Genomic DNA, 25,366 nt, shown 5'->3' with positions numbered 1-25,366 from the left:
GGAGTAAAGCTGCCAGTCAGCCCTAGGAAGCTGCCATTTAGACGTGCAAGCAGATGGGGTAGAGGTCAGCAAACAGATAGCACATGAGAAATTGTTGCTCGAGTAGGTGTCAGAATGAACGGACCACTCAAGACGATGGGCAAGCTGGGCAGTGCAGAGAGATAGGTCCAAATGGGAATAGGTGTGCGAGGAGTCAGAAAGGAAAGTGGGTGGTCCAGTGTTAAGGCAGAAGAGGTTAAGTTGGTTAAGAAGGTCAGCCAAGAGGGCACCTCTCTGACAGGTCCTGGGAGATCCCCAAAGGGTATGATGTGCATTAAAGTTACAGAGTAGTAAAAATGGGGGAGGCAGCTGCCCAATAAGTTGAAGGAAGTCTGCCTTGGTGACAGCGAATGATGGAGGGGCATATATAGTACAGAGGGAAAAAGTCAAGTGGGGAACGGGGGAACGGAAACGCGAACTGCCACAGCTTGAAGATTGGTAGTCAGGGAGATGGGTTGACTATGAATGTCATCCTGCATGAGCAGCATGACGCTCCCCTGACAGGGCATGCCGACCTCAGGGGGAAGGTCAAAACATATCGATGAGAAATGTGAAAACTCAAAGCAGTCATGAGGGTGCAATTTCATTTCCTGACAGCAGAGTACAAGGGGTCGCTGCAACGCTAGAAGCAGCCGTAAATCCTCTTTGTGGGAGCAAAGGCCACGAACGTTCCATCGGAGGAGAGTCATGATGAAGAGACGTGGGGGTGTCACTTTGGCGGCTGCTGAGTGACAGCTGGGGGAAGAGGCGCTATTACAGGGCACAGAAGCACGAGGATCCTGCTCCATGGGGTCCACAGAAGCGTCAGCTTGCTCGTGCGGTTGGTCTGTGGAGTCCACTGCTGCAAAATGGTTGTTGGTGCGCACCCGTGATCGCAGGCTGGCTGGGCAAAGATATCACATGCCGACAACATCGAAGAGGTGCAAGGAACTGGATAAGGTACATTTTCCTTTACCTGGATCTCTTGAACAGCCCGCCCATCAAGGTACACTGGACACTCCCGAGAGGTGGCATGGCCGCCATTGCAGTTGATAGAGCGGGCAGGAGAAGGTGGACAATCGCCCTCATACGCATCCCTATCATCAGTGACACATTTGGTTGGGTGTCGACAAGGCATTCTAGTGTGGTTAAAACAATGACACTGGTAGCAGCGCGCCGGGTTCAGAATGTATGGCCAGACAGTGGTAATTTCATAGCCCGCTTTGAGCTTCGATGGAAGCACCACTCTATCAAAGGTGAGAAAGAGAGTGTATGTAGCACTCAGGAGGAATCTACCTTTTTCATTACACAATGAACGGCAATGACACCCTCTCATCACAGAGGTAAGATTGTATTTCGGCATCAGTTAGACCGTTGAGCAGCCTGGTGTAAATAACACCACGGGAAGAATTCAAAGTTCTGTGGGCCTTGACATGAACAGGGTAACTGTGGAGAAGTGAGGCAGCAAGCAGTTTTTGTCCTTGAGAATCAGAAGTGGTCTCCAGAGACAAAGTGCCATTCCTTAAACGAGAACAGGATTCCACAGGGCCAGCAATTGCATCTAAACCTTTCTGAATAATACATGGATTTACTGTGGTGACGGACTGACCATCTTCAGTATGCGAGACCACGAGGAACTGTGGTGCAGCGGAAACGATATCTGAATCATTAGCCTTGTTGCATTTATGTTTTGTAGAAGTTGAGTGGGAAGATGATTGACTCATTGCGAGCAAATCCCCCACGATTGCCAGAGTCTCCAATGGCGCGCTCCTTCCAACTGTGGGGCCCCTTCACAAGGGGGTGGGCCCGCCTTAGGTGATTATTCACACCTCCCGAACACCTGACTGAGGGACCAACTGGCAATTTGGAAAGGTTACAGCTCAGGCAATCACCCCTCCCTGGGCCTGGCCTGTACCAGGGGGTAAGTGCAAACCTTACCTGTCGACCCGGGGGCTGGCAATTACGCATTACCCAGTCACCTTTTATGCAGCGCGGGCCGGCCTTCAGGAGCACACAGGTATGAAGAAGAAAACAGAGGATCCTCAAACGCTGAGATGGAGGAACAAGAGGAGGGGGGAAACAAAGAAAGGAAAAGGGAGTGAAAAACAAAGGACGATAGAAGAGGCAAACACAAGAGTAGACCACATGCCTACTAAGAGGAAGACGTGTAATTAGTCAAAACATAAGAAGGTATTCTAAAATACAAAAGTCACTACAGTAGAAAAGATAATGGTGAAAAATTCTGTGTGTTGATGGAATATTCCATACAAAGTTGCTACAACCATTATAAAGATGAATACTGTCCCGATATCAAAGCGAAGCCAGTATCTTTTTGATAAGTATCATCACATCTTGATTCAAGATCTCAATATTTCATTCAAACTGCCAAAATCAGATACTTGCCCAAGATGCAATTAAAATGAAATTCAACTGATAGAAGCAAAAATGAAATAGAAAAATTAAGAGAAATAAATGTACAGGGGTTACAGCTCAGAAAATCCCAGGCAGGTCAAGATAATATAAAAGTGCAAACAGAGAAGGCAGTTTTTGATAAAGACATTCACATAATAACTTTCAATCTACAACAGGTATTGCTCACTTCTAAACTCTCTACAGGTTCAATATTCTGTAAGTGGAAACTGTGGGCATATAACTTCAGCATCAAGGGGTTAAGAGGAAATAGGCAGCTGCTTATGAAGTATTTTGAAGATAACAGGGAATAAGTAGACTGCAACTTAAGACAACTGCTCTGGGCAAAACAAAAACTGGAACATTGTGTGTGTTTGGATGCTGCTTATAGCTAAAGGAAGATTTTACACCACCGATCGCCACTTGCCACTCCCTGAACATTCCATGTTGCCAAGTGATCGAAATTTTGCTGTTGTGAAGCAATATGTTTGCCGACATGTGCAGTTTGTATATGCCCCTCAAGACTGGGTGGACATCTTTAAGTGCAGAAAAAAGTGACCATTTTGTGTCCATGTTACATCATCAGAAGATTTTGTATGCATCAGTGACATGAGATCTACATTTAGTCAAAAGAATATCTCAGTAGAAGGGCACACAGTGTTATTGCTAGATGCTGTATGGCTCCTCCTTGATGCAGATGACCCAGGAATCTTGTTCGTATCAAATACATTTCATGGGGAAGATTGGCAGAAAGTCAGTTTACACAAACAAGGTTGCCCTACAACCTTAAAAGGAACCAGTCTTCAAAAGAAGTATTCCGGGTCAGTTCCAACTGACTCGAAGAACAGACACGACCTCATATCTGCACTGAACTGGATACCACCTATTATCACAAATTCTACAAAGCAATAAAAACTAAGAAGACATCTATAAATGAGGATGAGTACATAGATTCATCTGAAGATGAAAGGTGAGAATTTTCAGCTGTCCTGTGTTTGTTGCAGGAAAACAATGGTATGCCACATAATATGTTCACCACAGCTATGAGAAGGTAGCGTTTTGGTCATTATTAACTCAAAGTTTGTATTTTTTCCATTGATTTGTGTGCTTAAGATGATGTACAGTGACTACCAGTTGCATAAATAAAGAAATATTAGTAACTTACGTATGAATTTTTTTTTAACTTTTCCAATTGAATATCTCTATGTGGGTTGAATATCTCTAATGTGGATTACCATTACATTTCCCCATACCCTTCAAATAATCCATGACAGATGGAGCCAGGATGACGTAAAAAGCTGAGAAGCACTGGCAACTTGGGCATACATGGCCAAGAGAACTCTACTAGCATCAAATATAGGCTTTTATTTGAGGAAGAAATTTCTGAGAATGTGGTAGTGAAATATGGACTGTGGGCAAACTGGAAGAGAAGAGAATTGAAGCATAAGGGATGTGGTGCTGCAGAAGAATGATGAAAATTGGGTGGACTCTTAAGATAAGGAATGAGGTGATGATCTGCAGAATTGGCATGAAAAGGAATATATGGGAAACACTGACAAGAAGAAGGAACTGGATGATCCAATAATGACTGAAAAAAGAAGTGGTTTGTCGTATGTTAATTTAATGACTAAAATCGTAACCATGACCCTACAGAATTCATCAACTATTCTCAGATGAGTTTTAAAAGACTGTTCCCACAACACAACATGGGAGGTGATGTAGCTCACACACATTAGCACATCCAGCTGAAGGCATTGTATCAACTTTGAAGACAAACTTTTTGGCAATGACAGAAATAACAAGGGGTCTAACAATTTCACAACCATGGTGTCTGAGCTCTAACCAAGCTACAAGCGAAAAGTCAGAAGTGGAAGACCAATTGCAAAGCACTGTTTCACCTGCATGCTGGTTTAGATTTTAAACTAAGTTACATGAGCTTTGTATTCTGGCTTTGGTTTGTTGTTGGTCTGTTTGAAGCTCACAGAAAATTCAGCTCAGTTAGCGACACTGATAACATGGTGGACAAACAGAGTTTAGTATCTCAAGTGAGTGGATCTCTGAAATCTCAACATATTCATACAAAAAACAGCTAAATATTTGTGACAATGAAGAATCTAAATGTCATTTAAGCTGTACTCTTTGGTTCTTGCCAACCTGCATCCTCAGAAATCTCAACATATTCAGAAATAAACAGCAAATATTTGTGACAAGTGAGGAATAGAGGAAAGTGCCCTGAACTGGACTCTCCTCCCTAAACTGGAGTCCCTACTTTCCCATGTTTAAACTCTTCCTATATTAGTACACACTCTTATTCTCTTTGAATTATCTTGCTAATTCCAAGAGGATAAAAGGAGCACTAATCAAAGAAAGTGGAGTCTGTCTACACTGACTAAAGCTATTGATGCAGTTCAAAAAGAGGTCAGTTGGAAAAAGGTCAGTAAACAGTTTAATGTCTCAATACAAGCTCTTATAAAGGCATCAAACATTAAGTACAGTTCACCTGAGCAAGCAGCAAAAACAAAAAGAAGCATACTTACAATTTTGAAGAGGAGCTGGTTTAGTACTGTCTTGCTATGGAAGTTTCTTTCTTCATGTTTACTCGTAATAACTTGTGAAGAATGGCTCTACAACTGGCACTGTCAGAAAAATCTACAGGAACATCCAACAGCAGGGCTCTTGGGTTCTGCAAGGAAAACAGAGAGAAATTCTATAACTTTCTGGATTATGTTTTCTCTGATTTATTACCCCTTTCTAATCTTGTTTAGTGTTATTTTGATTATTTTCAGAAGGGGTCAAATTTTGGCAGCTATTTTTCAAACTTGCTATGTGTGAAGTTCTTTTTGATTTTTTTTTCATAGCTTTGCAGTATGTTTTCTATTACAAAAACATTAATGGGGCTTAGCATTATAAAGTTAATATTTCAAGCATCTGAAACAGAATTTTTTACCATGAAAAAATAAATAAATAAAATAAAAAACAAAATGTAGATCCCTTTTAGTACTTTCCTCTTTAAATGTCACTGCTGCTCATTCAATCACAGCAATGTGATCTGCACTCTTAGGTTCCTGCCTAACCACACCCATGGAAACTGTGACATTGCCAGAAAAAATGGTTAAATATTTCAGAGAAGTTAGAACACAAATATCACTGATGGTCTCAGAATTTGTCAGGAATGCAAGGATGAAGGAAAAATTAGCGTATAAAAAGCGTGCACCTATTTCCTTTGACATGGCAGAGTTGCCACAAGGTCCCCCAACCAAAATTCCCTCATATTTCTCTGATTTCCAGACAAGTTTTAGCATTTTTCCCTGAAAAATTTTGAGATTTGGGGTAACTAAAGACGTAAGTTGACAAAAAAATATAAGGACTTCTGTATTTCCAAATGCGTGAATTGTTTTAAGATGGAGAAAGCAAGTGAAATGTTATAATTATTTCATTAAGACCACTGAAGTCATTTTATTTCAATAAAACACATTTGGTGACAAAAATGCACACTTCATTGGAACCACAAGACAGATTTAAAATACTTTGATGATTTCAGAAATAACCCCAGGAAAAAGTAGGCCTCTTGAAAGAAGTGTGTAAGGCAGGGAAGAGTTGTGTAAACCAACGCTATAGGTGACTGCCGATAAAATGTTGGTTCTACTATGCTCGTTATTGTCGGTTATTAACCACTGTATTATGTCTATTATTTTACAGGTATTGTGTGGTTTTTCTTTCAAGAAATACATTAGTACATAGTATACAAACTCTTCTTCTTATCGTCCATAATTTCTAATATATAAACTACTTTTGAAGTGCCAGAATGTACTAGAATAAATAGAATGTCTATAAAGTGCCATACTGTACAATGTAATTGCTCAGAGACAGTCTCAGTTCCTGAAATCCATCGCCCATTGCCTCCAGCCTGTCCAGGAGCACCGCAGTCCTGGGCCCATCCATAAACCACAAAAATGCACTGCATTACACCACACACAGATAGGCCTGGACTGCAGGCAGATCGGTGAGATTAGATCCAACGGACAGGGACTGCACATTAGCGGGAACAGAATAGCTTCAGATCGGCAGGCCCAATCCGCTAAAAGATACCTGCAGAAATGAGCTGTGGTTTTGGCCTGTCATGGAAGTCTACTCGTGTGGCCAGCTATTCACATGTCGCATACACCATGTTGATGAAATGAGACCTTGGTGATCAATCCATGCAACAGGTAAGTTGCACAAATACTCTGAGAATCAGTATGAATGAGAATAGGTGGCTACTCACCGTGAATATGATCACTGAGCTGCAGACAGACACATGGAAAAGACAATCATACTCTCACAAATAAATTTTTGGCCATAGCTTTTGTCAGAAAACGACAGCACACACATATTCATACAGTCACTCAGACACAATACGTGCACACATGACCACCGTCTCTGGCAACTGCATCAACTGTCTCTGAGAATCAGATCCAAACAAACCACTCCTCATGCCTCCTTGCCTCTCGGCAGCAGCAACTAGGCTAGTGGCAAGAAGTGGTGGCAGCACTAATTGCAAGCTGGGGGGGATGGTAGAAAGGGGAGAAACAGTAAGAATGAGGGAGTAGGGAAGTGGTGCATGTACTAAGCTGCACCCAGCCAGTGACGATGCCTGACATCTTAATAAACAAACCATTGCATCCACTGAGACAAAAAGGAGATTTTTTCCAGTGTTTTTTTCATATTTCTCTGATTTTCTCGACACGTTAGAAATTCCCTGACTTCCAGAACTTGTGGCAACCCTGCATGGTAATACAATGTCTCCAACCACACAGTCACACTGTGGATTTGTAACAAAGTTATTGTTCATATTGGGATCTCTTGATAACTTTTACTGTTGATTTGTCATTACCTCATGCTAAAAAATCCTTCAAAGGGTGATAAGTTTGTGATAAATCTTCAATGTGTCAAAAACAACTTAAGTAAGAAAACGAATATAAAACTGCCCATAGGTAAAACAATGCACTTTTTGACTGGCCTTCCAGTTCCGCCTCTTCCTTGGTCACTTGGTTAGAGTTATATATAGCCAATATACCTACAGCCTATATAAGGCTATAGGTAAAATCTGAAAGATACAATCATCCCAACAACTGTAACCAATATCGTGATGTGCACATTCAAGCTGAAAGTGCAGTTGTGTATTGAGGAATGTTATAAACTGTAGATTTATTTACTTAGTCCTAGTAAAATGATTATACTGGACTTAATGATACAGGGTACTTTTCCGGCTCAATAATATGTAAAAATCAACATCCATTTCTTTCAGGCACTGTTCATAATGTATATGTTCTACAGATTTTTTGTTGATATCAGGTAATGCAGCACACTTTCAAAAAAATTAGAAGTATTTTGAATATTTTTGAACCTGCTTAGGGTTATCAAAAAAATTACAAAGAAATTTATGCTTTTTTTCCCTTCAAAATGCTTCCTGAAATTGAGTTGCCACTTAATCCTATGTTATAAATTTGAAGGAGTCCAAATTTTTACCAGATATGCCTGACATGATGGCTGAGTTACTAGACCTATTTAATTCCACCTAATATGTATATTACAATGATAAAAATTTATCACATTTTATATTTTAATTTTTAAAATTATTTTCATAATAAAAATGTTATTTTTTCTATAGTTTAGTTGATTCTGCAATAAAGGTTAGGTCTAATACGTAAGTATGGACTACTGCAAGTCACAGAAAAAAATATCAGAGCAATGCTTTATAAACTTTATGAAATACTTTTATCTGAATTCTGGAAAATACAACTTGCAGGAAATTGCAAATGAAGATATGAGTCCAATTAAACTGTGCCTCAGAACATTCCTGAAGCATAGTCTTCATCCTGCAGCATTTCTTCAGCTTCAAGCTTCCTCTTGGCATTCCTCTTAGCACTTCCTGCTTCTTTGGTAACTTGAAGAATGAATCTCTCAGCTCATGCACCCGTTATCTGCCACATGCAAGCAATATCAGAGCCACATTTTATGCCTAAATTTCTCAGGACTTCCAACCTTGCTATCACTCCAGCATTGAAACGTATCACCCCATCTAGTACACCAACTTTTTAATGTATTTAGTCCTACAAAAACATTCTTGGGTAATCTTTCCCATATGCAATGGTTGAAACTTTCATTTGTATTCTGAGTGCTCCCATGAAGACATTTACTGAGCAAAACAGGGTCACTCAGGTCTCTAAAAATTGGTTTTATTTCATTCATAATAGACTCAGGGAGAGAATGCTTATTATGGTATATTTGACCACCTTTTTTGCTTTTTGGTAACCACACCAAGAATCTGCTCCTTTAGGGCAAAGATCGTGAACAGGGTGGTCATCTGTGACCAACTTATGAAAGCAGGTGGCCAATACAGCTTTTCTCATTACTATATCATCATTCAGAGGTGCAGTTCGTCTAATGGCCAGTCCATAATAACTCTGAAGGAAGTATATTTCAGTTTCTGTCAATCTGTCTCAGCCAGACAGAGATTTTCCATCATATAGCAACTTCCCTTTCATTTCTCTTCGTAGCTTCTTCAATCTAGCACCCACCCTCTTTTGCACACGTCCACAACACACCAGTTTTGTTACCAAGGTATCACCATAAACATTGAACTTACCAATTTTATTGAAAGCTTTAGAGTCCCCACTTCATATTTCTAACATTATAAACAGGCACCAACCGCTGAAATATTTTTAGAGCTCCATCAACACTCCATACCTCCATTGAAATATCACAATTCTTAGAACACTGATGTTCAATATGTCATTCAGTGTTACCACGGCAGGTGTGGCAGTACTTAGATATGCACTCAACATCAACAACTTTTCCATTCACCAGAAATGTAGCACTTACAACACCATTCAAGGAATGATGTCCTGGATGTTGCCATGTTGCATCAAGTGCAGCAGCAATGTCCCTGGTTCCACTAATATTTCCAGTTTCTTCCACTGCATGTTTCATAGATGGTTTAGACACAACCGTCATGGCACCTAAAAGTATTTTTATTTACTTGCTGAAACTACTGAGAGAAGGAGGAAGGTCCATCAAACCACAAAACGTTTGAGCAGCCTTTTTTACTTTTCATATTGCACGCATTGCATACACTAACTTCCAAATTCACACAATATGAATTATGCGCAGTGTTTGAAATCATTTTCAAGGTAGATTTATTGCAGGACCTACAAATAGCAACTAATTTTGACACTCAAAACTTCCTGATACTTTGTTGTTGAGTTATTTCCAGACAACCTACACCATCACAATGTTTACATTTTGCCACTTCCTTTGTCAAAGAAGGTAAGATGCCCACATCAACAACAATAAATCCATTAGAAACAGCATCATTATTAACACAAAAATTTGAATCACCAGGAGGCGTGCCATGTGGGAGTTTCTACCCTGAAGAACTGATACATTGGTTACTGTCAACAGTGTGGCTTGCTATGTTTGTGAACTGGTTACCTCCTTTTATTGAATTTCTTGATGTGTGGCATAGTTCATATTTATTGCACACTAAAGGATATGTACTTCCACAAATATATGTAGCACTTAAGCAACAAGCATTCAGTAACACCTAAACAAACTGCTTCAGCAAAACAAAAGTAAATACTAGCAAAGACAATCATTTACAGACACTAGAAACCTGCACTGTTACCAACATATACAATGTATCATATCAATGTATAATTGCTGGAAACAGAAAGTTTACAGTTCTTTTCAAAATAATACTGGTTTCTGTAGCAGAAATAAAGGGGGTGTGGCAGCATACACGACTGCAACTTTAAAATTTGGTATATATAGGTCATTTTTCATTCGAAACCCTATAATGTACATATCAATGTTAAGTTTCCTTTAATCTACATCTATGGTCACAAACTTTTTGTTAACAGATTACCGGTTTTGGTCTTCAATGCCACAACCGATAATCTGTTAACAAAAGTTTGTGACCATAGACGTAAATTAAAGGAAACTTATTACATATACATGTCACTGTTTTTTTGTGACTGTATCACAGCTTGTGAAACTAGTGCCATATCAATGTAATCAGAAAAGACTACAGAATTTAATAAAGCTATAAAAAATTTGATTTTTCCACCACTTATAAGTACCGTGCATCCTTAACTCTAGTCATCATAGATAACAGGTTTCAAGATTGTATCGGTTCCATACATTATACATTGCAAAAGTTACAGATCTATATATTTATTGTAGTTCAAGTATTCACTTACTGAATAGAAGCAGTGGTACTGTTGACACACTCCAATGTATCTTTCAAAAGCATTAACATGAAGTATACATTTTATACCATTTGGCAACTTGTTGGATAGTTTTATTCCCATGAAAAATATATGTTTCTGATACAAACTTATATTAGGTGGAAGTAAACGCAAGTTACCTATTAATCTAGTGTTGTGATTATGTAAGTCACAGTGTTTTCTAATGCTGTTATTTCCAATTACATCTTATAAGTATACATTGGTATGTCAAAAAGAAACACGCATGGGAGTGGTAGCACATTCCGTGTTTTAAATATCAGTTTACATGGTGTAATAATCCTAATGTCTCTTTTTTTGGATTCTGAAAGGGCCAGAGCTGTTGGTGAATTTTCCCAGAATATGAGTCAATATTTTAGATGTGCGTTAAAATGTGTGTCACAGGCAGACATTAGAGCTTGTTCATTTAGGCATCCTCTTTGGACCCTTAAAAGATGGCAGCTTGGAATTAATGTGTTCAATATATGTGTCCCATTTAAGATAATTCTGAATCTAAATGCCAAGAAATTGTGTTATTTCTTCATTCACAATGGGCTGTTGGTTGAGACTGATATCTCGAAAAGTCGAAGTGTTGGTTTGACAGTTATGGAAATTTAATGCTACTGTTCTCTTGTTTATTATAAGCTGGTTTGCTGCTGACCATTTACTTAACTGATTTGTAACGGTTTACTTCCTGTTGGATATAATCATTTTTGCTGCTTTTAATAAGTGTGTCATAAGCATATAGAATTTTTTTGAGAGATTCAACATGCATATCCAGATCATTGATATACACACATCAAAAAAAGTTTTGCATCATCTCGGTTCTGAGAGTTCCAGAATCTGTACAGAAAATTGGAATAGAGATTTACATAAACATCATTTCCGCCCTTTTTATTGCTCATGAAAACCACACATTGCATGTTGTACCACCATACAGTGAGACCTTCAGATGCGGTGGTCCAGATTGCTGTACACACTGGTACCTCTAAGACCCAGTAGCACGTCCTCTTGCCTTGACGCATGCCTGTATTCGTCGTGGCATACTATCCACAAGTTAATCACGGCATTGTCGGTCCAGATTGTCCCACTCCTCAACGGCGATTCGGTGTAGATCCTCAGAGTGGTTGGTGGGTCACATTGTCCATAAACAGCCCATTTCAATCTATCCTAGGCACTAGGCATGTTCGATAGGGTTCAAGTCTGGAGGACATCCTGGCGACTCTAGTCGAACGATGTCATTAACCTGAAGGAAGTAACTCACAAGATGTGCACGATGGGGGCGCGAACTGTCGTCCATGAAGACGAATGTCTCTCCAATATGCTGCCGATATGGTTGCACTATCTCTCATATGATGTTATTCACAATCCGTACAGCTGCTACGGCGCCTTCCATGACCAACAGCAGCATACGTCGGCACCACATAATGCCACCCCAGGGAACCTCCACCTTGCTGCACTCGCTGGACAGTGTGTCTAAGGCATTCAGCTTGACCAGGTTGCCTCCAAACATCTCCGACAATCGGCTGAAGGCATTTGTGACACTCATCAGTGAATAGAACGTGATGCCAATCCTGAGCGATCCATTCGGCATGTTGTTGGGCCCATCTGTACTGTGCTGCATGGGATAGTGGTTTTAAAGATGGACCTCACTGTGGTCATCCGGAGTGAAGTTGTGCATCATGCAGCCTATTGTGCAGTTTGGAGTTGCAACATGACGTCCTGTGGCTACACGAAAAGCATTATTCAACATGGTGGCATTGCTGTCAGGGATCCTCCAAGCCATCATCCATAGGTAGCAGTCTCATCCACTGTAGTAGTAGCCCTTGGGTGGCCTGAGCGACGCATGTCATCGACAGTTCCTGTCTCTCTGTATCTCCTCGATGTCCGAACAACATCGCTTTGGTTCACTCTGAGACGCCTCAACACTTCCATTGTTGGGAGGCCTTCCTGGCACAAAGTAACAATGTGGACACGATCAAACCATGGTAACTGTCTAGGCATGGTTGAATGACAGACAACACGAGCCGTGAACATCATTCCTGGTGGAATGACTGGAACTGATCGGCTGTCGGACCCCCTCCGCCTAATAGGCACTGCTCATGCATGGTTGTTTACATCTTTGGACGGGTTTAGTGACATCTCTGAACAGTCAAAGGGACCATGTCTGTGAACGAATATCCACAGTCAACATCTATTTCCAAGAGTTTTGGGAACCGGGGTGATGCAAAACTTTTTTGATGAGGGTATATCACGAAAAGAGGTCCCATTACTGACCTGTGAGGTACCCAATAGGTGACCGTGTTCTTCTGACAGGTGTTCCGAGACTATTTGTTCTTTCTCATCTACATGTCTACATTACTTACTTTGGAAACCATATCAACAACAGGCTCATTCCATTTTTGTTAATATTAACTTATTGTACATTATTTTTCCAATACTTCTGGAAAACAAGATGTTAATGTAATGTAATGTCCGTGTATTTTCCACCAACTGTGATTACTGGAATAGCTTTGGATGTTTTTAGCTGATCACGAATGATCCTCATCTCTGATGAGCAGTTACATACAATATGTGATCAAAAGTATCCGGACACCTCAAAAACATACATTTCTCATATTAGGTGCATTGTGCTGCCACCTACTGCCAGGTACTCCATATCAGTGACCTCAGTGGTCATTAGACATCGTGAGAGAGAAGAATGGGGTGCTCCGCAGAACTCATGGACTTCAAACATGGTCAGGTGATTGGATGTCACTTGTGTCATATGTCTGTATGTGAGATTTCCACACTCCTAAACATCCCTAGGTCCACTGTTTCTGATGTGATAGTGAAGTGGGAATGTGAAAGGGCACTTACAACACAAAAGCGTACAGGACGACCGCGTCTGTTGATTGACAGAGACTGCCGACAGTTTTAGAGGGTCATAATGTGTAGTAGGCAGACATCTATCCAGACCATCACACAGGAATTCCGAACTGCATCAGGATCCACTGCATGTACTATGACAGTTAGGCAGCAAGTGATAAAACTTGGATTTCATGGTCGAGCGGCTGCTCATAAGCCACACATCATGCCAGTAAATGCCAAACATTGGTGCCTCGCTTGGTGTAGGGAGCGTAAACATAGGACGATTAAACAGTGGAAAAACGTTGCATGGAGTGGAAGATTCACGGTACACAATGTGGCAATCCGATGGCAGGGTGCAGGTATGCTGAATGCCCAGTGAACCTCATCTGCCAGCATGTGTAGTGCAAACAGTAAAATTCGGAGGCGGTGTTGTTATGTTGTGCTCATGTTTTTCATGGAGGGGGCTTGCACCCCTTGTTGTTTTCTGTGACACTACCACAACACAGGCCTACATTGATGTTTTAAGCACCTTCTTGTTTCCCACTGTTTAAGAGTAGTTCAGGGATGGCGACTGCATCTTTCAACATGATCAAGCACCTGTGCGTAATGCCCGGCCTGTGGCACAGTGGTTTCATGACAATAACATCCCTGTAATGGACTGACCTCCACAGAGTACATACCTGAATCCTACAGAACACCTTTGGGATGTTTTGGAATGCCGACTTCATGCCAGGCCTCACCGACTGAGATCAATACCTCTCCTCAGTGCAGCACTCCATGAAGAATGTGCTGCCATTCCCCAATAAACCTTCCAGCACCTGACTGAACATATGCCTGTGAGAGCGAAGCTATCAAGGCTAAGGGTGGGCCAACACCATATTGGATTCCAGCATTAACAATGGAGGGTGTCACAAACTTTTAAGTTATTTTCAGCCAGCTGTTCAGATACTTTTGATCATGTTGTGTATATGAGTGACGGGTTAATAATATTTTGGAGGGTGAGCTGTAAGACTCTGCTGTATATGACCTCAATTTCTGCTGAGTAGGTTAATTTTTGATCTGTAATATCCTTGAATTTCCTTCCTGCTTGCATGATCCACAAACACTGATAATTTTCAGCTGTTGATCTTGTTTCCTGTTGGCTGCCAATTTGCAACAAAATTAGTTTTTGTAAATTTTCATTTATTCCAGTGATGTAGCTGTGAATATATTTGCTGTTTCACATGTTTCTTAAATCTTTGCATTTTTATGTAACAACACTATATTCTCATTGATTTTCTTATTTTTGCCTGTTTCCTTTTTTATATAGTCCCACATAGCTTTTACTTGTACAATTTTTTATGTACCTATAATTGTGCACATTTTCTGTGACTTTTCCTTGCAGATTTGGTGCAGTTCCCTTTTTTCTGGCAAGAAGTTCTAATTCCTTTAGTAATCTAGCCATCATTTCTGGCATTTATAAATTTTAGAGAGAAGGCTGTATCAAAATTCCGTATCAGTTTTTCCAGAAATATTTAGAATTTTATACCCAAACTCTGCACTTCATAAATAGCACACCAGTCTTATTTTTCTGTGACCACTTGTGAACATCTTTGAGGGCTGCATTAGCCTTTTCTGTCAATGTGTTGAAATTCTGGCTGTGATCACTGTGTTGCTGTCATCAGCAAATAGTATTTTTCCCACACATCTGATACTCTGTGGAAAATAATTAATGTAAATAACAAAAAGGATTGGACCTCATGCACTACCTTGTAGGACCCCTATATTAATATTTTTTGGATCTCCGAAGTGTTTTACTAGAAATCTGTCTGAATTATGTGAAATCTCAACATGCCGCATCTGGTTTTCTAGGCAGGACTTAAACCACTTCTTAACCACACTTATTATTCCTCATAACTCTAATTTATGTATTAAAATTATGTGGCCCACTGCATCAAATGCCTTTGACAAGTTCAAGAAAATTCCATTCATATTGTCAACTATGTCCAGTGCCTCAAGAATGACCATTGTAAGCTGTGCAATAGCTGATTCTGTACCTCTTTTTGGCATGAAACCATGTTGTTCTTTGCAAAGAAGGTTAAACTTATTTAGATACTGCATTAACCTATTTTTCATTACTTTGGGAAATGGTGGACAGTAGGGAAATTGTTCTGTAGTTTTCTACGTTTTCCGCATCATCATTTTTAAGTATGGGTATTACTTTTGCTTATTCTATGCACTCGAGAAAACAGCCAGATTTGAATGATTCATTGATTATTTTTGTTAATGGAGCTTTTATGGAATTTGAACATTCTTTAAGGGCACAAGCTGGGACTTCATCTACACCAGTTGATTTTTTATTTTCTAATTGATGTATAACTTGTGCGACATCTTTCTCAATTGCCGGATAAAGTGCCGTTGAGTTTGGCTTATGGTTCTGGGTGCTTAAGACATACGTGCCTGCAAAGTTCTGTTGTAATTTCTTAGCAATGCTGTTGAAGTACACATTTACAAAGTTAACCATTTCTCTTGGGTGGTTCATTTGTCTATTTTTGTTCTTAATTTGTGAATTCAAAAGTTTTTGCCCTGTGTTTGCTGTTTCCCCATTTGATAATATTCCAGGCTGCTTTGCTCTTGTTTTCTGCCTGGAATAGTATTTTACGGTTTGCGAGTTTTTTAGCAGCTGGTAGAAACTTTCTGTAGATTCGCTTGTTTTTATAAAATTGCAAAAAGTCTGGGTCTGTCTGTCTATTTTTGATTGAAGCGAGATACCTAAGAGTTTCAGAGAATTGTTTGATACCTCTAGTTATCCATATATTTTTCTGAAGTTGCAATGGTATGAAAAGTTTTGGGGAATGCTTCCTCAAATAGTAGTTTTAAAAATGGACGTGATACTATTACATTTTGTTCAGATTTGTTTCTGCACAGACTTTCTCCCACCCTTCATATTTTATCTGGGATGAAAATTCATGCAGGTTTGATTTTGGGAACAGCCTTTTGTATACTTTTAATTCAGGGGGGCTTTTCTACACAAAAATTTACTTTTAATATCTGAAAAAAAAATGATCAGATAAGCCTAGATCTTGAACATGTATATAGCATTTGTTCCTGTCTATATCTGTTGCTACATGGTGTATTAATGTAGAAGATTGTTTGGTTACTCTCTTGGGACAGCTTACAAATAAAGTCATGCCATAACTGTACAAAACATTTTAAATAGACATGGCTGACATAATCTGACTTCATTGTATTGATATTGATGTCCCCACAGACGATTATGCTTTTTTTTAGCAAGATACCTTAGTTACTGTGATTTAGTTTTGAGAAAAAAATATCCTCAGCACCACTCGGTGATTGGTACACACAAATTACCATTAATTTTTTTGACATGTTGTGTTCTGTTACTTCAATAGCAGAGAATTCAAAGTGTTTATCAACACTTAATGCAATAAGGTCATTTGTGTCTTTAAATAAAATACCTCTCTTCACGTAAATACAAGAAGCCCCCATCTTTCATGGAGAGTTTACTGTAGAAACAAACAAGTTCATATGAGGCTAAGGCTAAATATGAGATTTCATTCCCTTTGCACCAGTGTTCCATAAGACACACAACTGAACTGTCTAATGTTTGCAGATTTACTTGTAGTAGCTAAGTTTTGTTCTCACGTCACTGACAGCCTTGTTGTGCAAGATACTCTGCAGATCTCTTTTGCTGTTGGCAATGCAACTGTGTCATATTTATCACTTCTAGAAAAAACACTTGTCACTAACATTTTGGTCCTCTGATAGATTGATGATTTGCCCCACTTATTTAGGTGCATTCTGTGTCTCAAAGTGCTTTCTTTCCAGGTCATTTACGGTGAGAAAAACAGCATTTAAAGTGGATTGACATATCTTTTTGTAAGCTTTGTTTGCTTTGTGGATATCTCTGTTTACACGTGATGATTCAGTAACGTCGTGCCTATGTCGTATGCCTAGCACAATTATTTACTGATGCCCAAATGTACAAAGTGTCTCTCTTAATACTCTTGTTGCTACTTTCAGTTCATTTCTATATACATAATTTGCACTGCCTACTATCACAATACACCAGTTTTGCGATACACAATTACTGTTTTTATGGTCTTTCAGTATTTCCTGTAATCCTGCTCCAAGTTTCACCACACTTGTCACATTGAGGTATTCTAGGTAACAAAGACTTTCTGCTATTCCTCTGCCATGGCTGTCAGAAAGCAACACTATACTAAAACTTTTTGGTAACCCTTTGTTTACATTGTTGCACTGCTTGTTTACCTTCATTTTGTGACAGTTGGTTTCTCAAGCTGTATTTCGACATAATTCGTTTCCAGTTTTCAGTGCCTAAGGGTAGATACTGAAAACTGTTTCTTAAGGGTAACTGGAATCCGTTTGAATTAAATTTGGGTTTTGAATATTCCTTTGGTTTGTTGTAGGTTTGGGATTTTCCAAGTTCTTTTTGTGATGGTGTAAATAGGTACTTCACTGTATTTTCCAGCAGCTTAACATGTTCTTTTGTGTCTCTCAAGTCTTTCTGCAATGCTTCTAGCACTTTTAGTTCATGGTTAGAACAACACATTTCAATTGCATTATTCTAACACTCTTTAGCACTATTCTGTTGCATAATATGCAGTTTACAGATGCTAAATACTTGCGATTTACAAAATGATATTCTATTATGTCTACACACATCACATTCTTAAAAGTATTTTTTTGTGTGCATGGCTTCCTCCAATGGTGGTGTTTATTATTATGGTCACTGAATCCTGTACTGGATACTTTTAATTGAATCACTTCTTGCACAAACACTAGTCCATGCCAACTGATTTTGAGAAAAACTGAAACAAGTATGTTTGTTTATTGGGGTATTCCTTTTCCTTTCTCAGTTCAATTTTACTTTGTAAGTTTGTTTCTGGCGATATCCCGACACCATTTTTCAAAGATGTAATGATTAGATTACATAATGGTTTTAATATTTAAAGTGGGTTAAAATGTGTTGTTCCTAAAATTAGTTGCTTTCCACAAATGCAATTCTGTGCTACTCATCAGTTTATTTTAAAATTCATTGATTTTAAACCAAAACTGTTATTGTAAGGCTACATAACAGGTTCTGAATATTAACTTTATTGTTCCTGAATACCAAAACTTATTTTAAGTTTACATAACAGATTATGAACACCAACTTTTAACTATCAAACACAGTCATAGCAAGATTAGTGAAATATTGCTTGTGCCCATATTTCTTATTCATTGTCATACTCTTTCCTGTTTAGTGAAGGTCAGTTGTAAAATGTTCTATAAAAAGAATATGTGCTCTTCATGCATATATGACTCCAAATTCTTGAAGCCAGCTATTTTCTTGTCAATGGAACACAGTTTTCATATGCTGCGGCTGTTGGCAGAGTTACTGTTGTGTACAAAACAAATAAGTAAATGATACGGGTGCCTCACTATATGAGCAATTTTGCTATCGAATTCCCACTACTCACATTTGTATTCATATTCCATGAATTCTCACTCAGTGAAAGACTGTTTCTTATATCTGAGGAGTACTCTGCTGTTTGTTGTTTCTGAAGACAATGCATTATGGTATAAATCCCACCAACAGCCCGAATTTTCTTCTTAATCACTGCAAAGTCCCATTCAGAACAGGAACAAATGGCCTTGGACCAAGGAAATAATGATTGTGAAAAATACTCAGACACTGCATTTAATATAAGGAACCTTACCATAGTATTATTCTTATTCTGCTATGGGCAGCCATCTGAAAATCGATGAAGGTATTTTATGTTTGGTGGCAAATCATTTCATAAGCCATCTGAAAATCGATGAAGGTATTTTATGTTTGGTGGCAAATCATTTCATAAGCAATCCAGCAGAGAAGTACAGACTTCATCAGGACTTTTTAGTGACACCTTCATGATAAATATGCAATGTTGCACGTCCCATTTTGATGCAATGGGTTTGTAACACACTAACATTAATTTGCGAAAGTAAAACACTTCTTGAGCTGGTATGGTAGGAATGGACAGATTCTTCATACAATCGGTGATAACACCTGCAATGCCATGCTCTTTTGGACATACTTCTTCCACTTCACAAATATGAGTAAACATTTTGAAGCCCAATCTTTATGAGCCATCAGTTCTGCAGCAGTACCAATCTTGGCTTTTTCACCCAGTGTCTTGGTTTATAATTTATTTTTATGCCCTTCACAAGTTCCACACGTGTCAACTTGGGGATGACCACATGCAATTGAGAACCATTATTTAAATATTTTCAGGAAAAATTCATACTTGATATTACTTGCTTGGGGGTGCCATATTTTGAATTGCTCAAGCATGATTTTGACATTCAGTTGACTATTTAAACCACACTGTTCTCTTGTGTCATAGTGAGTAATTTTTTGGGGATATGAATTTGATCCATAGGGGACTTTCCACAAGCAAGTAGATTGCTTATCCTCCCGACTCTTTGTGTTTTGACTCAGTGGGTACCTCTGATCGTCCAGAGCTGTAAGCAAAGAAATACTGAAAGTTGTTGCAGAAGGCGTCTGCATACAGGGAAGGTGAGACTGTCGGCCTGACAGCTGCTGCTAGACCGTTAATGGCCACTAAAAATAGAGATACACTCAATACAGAGCCCTGTGGGACACCATTCTCCTGGATGTGGTGGGAACTATGGGTGGCACCAACTTGGAAACGGAAAGTATGGAGCGATAGGAAATTTTAGATAAAAGCTGGGAGCAGGCCCCGGAGACCATACTCGTATAATGTGGCATAGGTATGCCGTTGCCAGGTAATTTCATAAGCTTTTCGTAAATAAAAAGAGACAGCAACCAGGTGTTGGCGTCTGGTAAAGGCTGTTCGGATGGCAGGCTCAAGGGAAACTAGATTATCAATCGTAGAGCAACCCTGGCAGAAACTGTCCTGGCATGGAGCCAGTAGGCCACATGACTCCGGGACCCAACACAACCGCCGATTTGCCATACATACCAGCTTACAAAGAATGTTGGTGAGGCTGATGGGCCGATAGCTATCTACATCAAGCAGCTTTTTACCATGTGTGAGCTCTGGAATGATGGTGCTCTCCCGCCATTGTGATGGTTGGTTGGTTTAAAGGCGGGAGACGGGACCAAACTACGAGGTCATCAGTCCCTTGTTCCTAATAAAACAATGCCAAAAGTGAGAGAATAAAACGGATGAAACATATAACACAAAATGGAAAGAAAGGGAAAGCCACAAGAATGAAGGGAAGGCAACGAACACTAAAAGTAAAAAAAGAGGCCAAGAAAACAACAGAGATGCTAGAAACAGAAGAGAGTAAAACATGAAAGCAGATTACAGCGGCTGGCCAACCATGAGGATAAAAAGGGAAAGCCAGACACTCTGCAACACATTAAAACCTCCACCCTTAAAGCACTAGGGTGGAGGACACAGAGGGACAAAGAACATGCGCTGAAACCTACATAGAAGTATAAAACCCACTCCCACGGATGAAACGTAAAACTAAAGCTGTTGTGGAGGCATTGCCACCCAATACTGAAGGCAGGGTGCTGGGAAAGTTAAAAGTCTGCCACAGAGGGGCTAAAAGTGGGCAGTCCAGCAAGAGGTGAAAGACTGTAATTTGAGAGCCAAAGCGATACTGAGGTGTGTCCTCGCGACAGAGGGTGGCGAGGGTAGCACTGGTCGATAGCTTGTAGGCTGTTCAATGAGTCAGTACACAGAAGAAATGACTCGCCAGGGCATGAGCGGATGTACTCAAGAGCACGAGATATAGCTGCCAGCTCTGCAGTGCAAACACTGCAGCCAACTGACAAGGAGTGCTGCTCAATATGTCCTCCATGAACATATGCGAAGCCTACGTGACCATCAGCCATCGAGCCGCTGGTGTAAACCACTTCAGAGCCCCGAAACATGTCAAGAATCAAGAGGAAGTGACAGCGGACAGTGGCGGGGGTTAATGGAGTCCTTATGGCCATGCTAAAGGTCCAGACAAAGCTGGACGGTAAGTAGAGGTGATAAAGGGAAGGACTCCAGTTCGGAGAGAAGGGACCACACAATAACCTCAATCGTTAGCCCCGATCTGGGCCGCCAATGTGGGAGATGGACTGCCGCAGGCAGGAAAAGTAGACGGTAATTTGGATGCTCAGGGGAACTATGAATGTGTGCTGCGTAACTGGCGAGCAGTTGTACACGTCTGATCTGCAACGGAGGGAACCAGCCTCCACCAGTACGCTAGTCACTGTATTCGTCCTAAAAGCTCCTGTCACTAATTGAACCCTACAGTGGTGCACAGGGTTGGGTAAATGCAATGCTGAAGGCATTGCCGAAACATAAACCACACTCCCAAAGTCAATTCCGGATTGGACGAGGGCTCTGTAGAGCTGCAGCAGCTTACAGCGATCTGCACCGCAATTGGTGTTGCTTAGGCAACGAAGGGCACTGAGGTGCTGCCAGCACTTCTGCTTAAGCTGATGAAGATGAGGGAGCCGCTGTTGTAGCAGCGGCGTAAGACGTCATACGTACAGGATGCAGGCGTTCAAATTCTCTCTTAGCACAGTGTAGGTCAGTCGGTCCAGGGTCTTTTACTCCATGATTTTCCTTTCTTTCTGGAGAATCCTGCAGTCAGGCGAGCAAGGTGAATGGTGCTCTCCACAGCTGACACAGATGGGAGATGGGACACATGGAGTATTGGGATGTGATGGGCATCCACAATCTCGGCATGTGACGCTGGAAGTACAGTGGGAAGACATATGGCCAAACTTCCAGCACTTACAGCACCGCATCAGGGGAGGGATATAGGGCTTTACATCACACCAGTAGCCCATCACCTTGACCTTCTCGGGCAATGTATCACCCTCAAAGGCCAAGATGAAGGCACTGGTGGCAACCTGATTATCCTTCGGACCATGGTGGCCATGCTGGACGAAATGTACACCTCGCCACTCTAAATTGGGGCACAGCTCATTGTCGGACTGCAAAAGAAGGTCTCTGTAAAATATTATACCCTGGACCATATTTAAGCTCTTATGGGGTGTGATGGTTACATAAACATCCCCCAGCTTGTCACAAGCGAGTAACTCCTGTAACTGGGCAGAGGATGCTGTTTTGATCAAGAATGACCCAGATCTCATTTTGGACAAGCCCTCCACCTCCCCGAACTTGTCCTCTAAAAAAGAAAAATTACATATATAAAATAATAACGAGAAAATTCAAATTTTGACCTTAGTTCCCCAAAGCTGGTCTATCAAAAAGACTACGGAAGAATTTTGTGTTTCAGAAAGAATGGTAAGGAAGGCTAGAAAGTTAAAAGCTGAACAGGGAATATTGGCACAGCCCAAAGGTAAATGTGGGAAAAAACTTTCTCAGAATGTAAAGGCAAGAGTCATAGAACATTTTTATGATGAAGAGTTTAGTTGGATTTGTCCAGGAAAGAAAAGGACTGTATTACTGTTCGGATAGATGGAGAAAAGGTTAAAAAACAGAAATACTTATTACTGAGCAACTTAAAAGAAAGGTTTGTTGCGTACCGCAATAAAAATGGACCAGAAATTGGATTTTCCAAATTTTGTGAATGAAGGCCAAAGTGGTGTGTGACGGTGGGCACAGATGGTTCACATTCAGTTTGTGTCTGCACAATACATCAAAATGTGAAACTAATGTTGGCACATAGCCCAATAAAAGAAGATTACAAAATTTTACTGAGCAAAATTTTCTGTAATTTGGGAACAAAGGATTGCTTGCTTCATCGCTGTGAAGTATGTCCAGGAACAGAAGCTCTAAATGAATATTTGGAAAGTGCTTTTGCAGATATTGATCCTGAGGATACAATTCAGTTCAAACAATGGACAAACTGATAAAGATACATTTGAAACCAGAGAAATGACAGTTGAAGAATTCATTGAACTATTAGTTACAAAACTGTTGGCCCTTTCTTCTCACCACTACATTGCAAAGCATCAGAGCAAGCATTTGCAGTTCACTAAAGAAGGTCTCAAACAAGGAGAATTGATTATATTAATGGATTTTGCAGAAAATTACTCCTTTATTGTCCAAGGTGCAGTGCAGGGATTCCGTTGGGAAAATAGTCAAGCTACAATACATCCATTTGTCATTTACTACAAAGGTAATGAAGACCTGAAGAGTGTCAGCTACTGCGTAATCAGTGATTGCCTCCGACATGACACAGTTGCAGTGCACGTGTTTTTAATGTACTTTATTCAAATCCCTTAAGTGCATTTTTAAAGAAATTAAGCATATTCATTATTTTAGTGACGGTTCTGCAGCACAGTACAAAAATTTTAAGAGCTTCTTAAATCTTTGCCATCATCAAAAAGATTTTAGCATTACTGCAGAGTGGAATTTTTTTGGAACAAGCCATGGGAAATCACCATATGATGGAATTGGGGGCACAGTTAAGCATTTAGCAGCAAGAGCTATACTTCAACACCCAACTGACAACCAAATCTTAACACCAACTCATCTGATTGAATATTTTAAAAAAATCATGGTATTGAATTTATTTATATTAAAAAAGAAATTATTGAAGAGGCAAAAATTGATCAAGAGAAACGATCTGAGGATGGATGTACAGTGTCTGGTACAAGAGACCATTACCATTTTGTGCCAATTGATGAAAAACGACTTAAGATTCACAGAGTATCAAGCAATACAATGTCCTTTATAGCACATGTTAACCGACATGCTAAAGTTGCTACTAAACATGTTGCCATTAATGAACTACAGCCTGGCCAGTATGTTGCTTGTGTTTATGTTGGAAAATGGTGGATAGGAAATATCTGTGAAGTTTAATGGGGAGAAAGAGATGCCTTGAATAATTTCATGCATCCTCATGGAGGTGCTCAATCATTTCATTGGCTTACCAGAAGAGACATATGCTGGATCCCAGAACAACAGGTAATTGCAGTCATACCAGTCCCAACTACTTCAATGATGGGCTCGCAATACAGTTTGCCGGAAGCAATAGTTTTGGACATCAGCAAAAAATTTAAAACATTTAACAATTGAAGAATTCTGTATTACGGCTTGGGAACCACAGAGAGACCCAAAAAAGGCTTGGGAACCTGCTAGATACTCACATTCAGACTTGGGAACCTGCTAGATATTCGCATTCCGGCTTGGGAACCTGCTAGACATCCACTTTTAGGCTTGGGAACCTGCAGTAAAGAAACCCACCCATGGCTGACCTTGCATGGCTAACGGGCGTGGCCCCTTGGTGATGGGGTTACCAGTCTTGAGATTGGTAGTGGCATAGCCACCATGAACCAACACAAGGATTTTCCGAATTACCAAAAAAGTCAATAGTTTAGGCAAATTTTTTGCACCTTACCCAAGCAGACACCAAAATGAAAATAGGTTTTCCTAATAGAACGAAATGTGCTCTGTTGAATGGTGTTAATGAATGTAATGTGGCAGGTGTCGATTTTGAGATACATGACTTTGAACATGGGTATACTTTGATACATTCAGATTTTTTAGCAAATTTACAGGATGGTAGTACAGTAATTAAACACACAAGCCACGCCAAAATTTGTGACATACTAAACACCCAGACAGACAGTAGTTTGGCAAAACACCAGGTCCATAGCGCACTACTTATGCCTCATTAAACTATAGGGGCAAATTTTCCGTGACATGATTTGTTACCCTCTTTAAACTCAGATTATGCGAAATGCACTGCTTTCTGAACTCTACTTGCAACATTTGCGTGTAGAGCACACAAAGTTGTACCACTATACCCAGAAGCAAGAGTGTAGCTCTTTTACATTAGGAATAGTGGAATGCCAAACTTGACGATTTTTTCACAAC

The 25,366-nt window shown here is 40.0% G+C and overlaps 1 long non-coding RNA gene across 4 annotated transcripts in view; it reads right to left on the bottom strand.

Annotated features, from left to right (window-relative positions):
- Positions 1–25,366, bottom strand: part of LOC126184564 (uncharacterized) — a 94,164-nt gene that overhangs the window by 64,258 nt on the left and 4,540 nt on the right. For all 4 annotated transcript variants that reach the window (XR_007536840.1, XR_007536842.1, XR_007536841.1 and 1 more), the window contains exon 3: positions 4,965–5,110. This is a non-coding gene — a long non-coding RNA (uncharacterized LOC126184564). The remainder of the gene's footprint in view (positions 1–4,964; positions 5,111–25,366) is intronic.

The sequence above is a fragment of the Schistocerca cancellata genome, chromosome 4 (genome assembly GCF_023864275.1).
Source record: "Schistocerca cancellata isolate TAMUIC-IGC-003103 chromosome 4, iqSchCanc2.1, whole genome shotgun sequence".
NCBI classification, from domain to species: Eukaryota; Metazoa; Arthropoda; class Insecta; order Orthoptera; family Acrididae; genus Schistocerca; species Schistocerca cancellata.
Note: the sequence above shows the minus strand (reverse complement) of the source record. Positions and strands in the feature narration are given on the sequence as shown.